Raw genomic sequence first — 2,351 nt, forward strand, 5'->3', positions numbered from 1 at the left:
TGCCCTGCAAACATGGCCACCTGAGTCTGTGGAACTCACGTAAAGGTGGACGGAGAGAATCTACTATACGAAGTTAGCCTCTGACCTCCACACTGTGACCTCCCTCCATCACTGTGCTATGTGAAGCCATACTCACACATCATGCACATACACAATAACAAAATTTTAAAGGGGAGATTGACTCCCACAAGTTGTCTTCTGATCTCCACACAAGTTCTGTGGCATTCCTGTGTGCAACAGGTGTGTCAAGTTGACAACTGAAGCCATCCAGCAAAGGAGCCGAGTCCTAGCTCCGGACAGCGGCTGGCAATGTGTGTTGGTGTACCCACCCACATTAGCCTGGAGCCTCCACAGAGTGGGTGGGGAGGGGCAGATTTTGATTCTCACAACAGCCATCACTCAGTTTAAGTTACTTAAATCTTGTACCTGCCTAGCAAGAGGATTCTCATTCCTCAAGAGATCCATGTGCAGATCTGGCAGAAGAAGAAGGTAAATGGAGACCAAATTACTTTGCCCACTACAGTTGGTTATTCCTCAATTCCTAAGCCAACATGTGGAACGTGGACTTCCTGGGATAAAGGTGCACCAACAATAGACTGAAGGAGGAAAGAGGAATGTGGCAACACAAAAACTCTTTTGAACAACTGGAACTGGACTATTTTAAGGACATGATGCCAACTCTAAGGAAAACTCAGAAAATTATTAACAAGAAAGAACCATTAAATTTTGATATCCTATCTGGGTGTGGTGGCTCATGCCTTTGATCCCAGCACTCAGGAAGCAGAGGCAGGTGGATCTCTGTGAGTTCAAGGCCAGCCTGGTCTGCAAAGGGAGTTCCAGGCCAGCTGGGGCTATAGGGAGACCAAAAAAGAAAGAAAGAAAGAAAGAAAGAAAGAAAGAAAGAAAGAAAGAAAGAAAGAAAGAAAGAAAGAAAGAAAGAAAGAAAGAAAGAAAGAAAGAAAGAAAGAAAGAAAGAAAGAAAGAAAGAAAGAAAGAAAGAAAGAAAGAAAGAAAGAAAGAAAGAAAGAAAGAAAGAAAGAAAGAAAGAAAGAAAGAAACAAAAAGAATATTTTCAGACTACAAATATACAAATGCACTGTTTTGTTTTAATGTGTTCATCGAGCTATCCAGAACACTAGGATTCTCCCATAATACCTTGAACTGTTAGTAATCAAAACTCCGTGAAAACAGTGAAACAATATTTTCTTCAACATGTTCCAAATATGAGACAATTGTTTGATGTAGAGAAGTCATTTCAAATGGAATATGAAAGTACCTCTCAAGCCAGTGCTTCTAGCTGAGTAAATGAGTGTAATAATTTTTTGTCTTATTATTATTATTTGGTCTCTAAACGGTTTATTTCTTCTGATCGGGAGAGGTGGGCATTGCTACAGGTGGACGAGCAGAGAATACTGCTTGTGGCGAGGCTCCAGGAACCAAGGTGCAGGTAAATCAGGCCAGGCCAGCTCTAAGTGAATAGAGCAGGTCTAGCCCATGTTGGCCTCGTTCATATCGTAGTAGTTGTTGTAGGTCCTGTTGGGGCTGATGTGCAGGCGATCAGCCAGCAGGCCGCCCAACAGCTTGCTGCGGGTACAGTTTTGCACACAGCAGATCTTGGCGATGCATTCCAGGCTGCAGAGCGCGCAGGGGTCATATGAGCGGCCAAAGGCCTTGAGCTGGTCTGGTACCACGTGCAGTATGATGTACTGGCTGGCTTGCCCAAAGCCTAGACAGCTGCTGCTTGAGCTCAGAGAGGAGCCAGTCGGCTCGACTGCCGACTGCGTCGGGCACGTTGGTGTTCATGATGAGCATTGGCATGATGGCAGCAGAACTGTGAGTCTGGTCTCTCTGAGACAGGGTCTCCCTGTAGCCCCAGCTGGCCTGGAACTCACAGAGATCTGCCTGCCTCTGCCTCCCAGCGGGACTAAAGGCTTGCACCACCACACCTGGTTTAATTTAATATTTTTAATTATACACATGAGTGTGTCGAGATATGAGTATATGCACATATGTGCAGGTACCTGTGGAGGCCAGAAGAGGGTGTCAGATCCTTTAGATCTGGAGTTACAGGCAATTGTAAGCTTACTGAAGTAGTTTCTGAGAATTGAACCCTGGTCCTCTGGAAGAGCAAATATGTGCTCTTAACTGCTGAGCCATCTCTCTAACCCTCAAGTTTTTTTGTTTTTTTTTTTCTTTTTGAGACAAGGTCTCCCTGTAGGGACCCATTATGTAGACCAAGCTGGCCTTAAACTCACAGAGATCCGCCTGCCTCTGCCTCCAGAGTGCTGGGATTAAAGGCGTGTGCCACCACTGCCGGCCTCAGATCTCAAGTTTATAGCCAAATTTAGTCA

General features: G+C 45.1%; 1 pseudogene; it reads right to left on the reverse strand.

Annotated features, from left to right (window-relative positions):
- Positions 1 to 1,487: 1,487 nt before the first annotated feature.
- LOC103725743 lies at positions 1,488 to 1,818 on the reverse strand (annotated as a pseudogene).
- Positions 1,819 to 2,351: the final 533 nt, after the last annotated feature.

Source organism: Nannospalax galili, unplaced genomic scaffold (assembly GCF_000622305.1).
Source record: "Nannospalax galili isolate Female #2095 unplaced genomic scaffold, S.galili_v1.0 scaffold286, whole genome shotgun sequence".
Taxonomy (NCBI): domain Eukaryota; kingdom Metazoa; phylum Chordata; class Mammalia; order Rodentia; family Spalacidae; genus Nannospalax; species Nannospalax galili.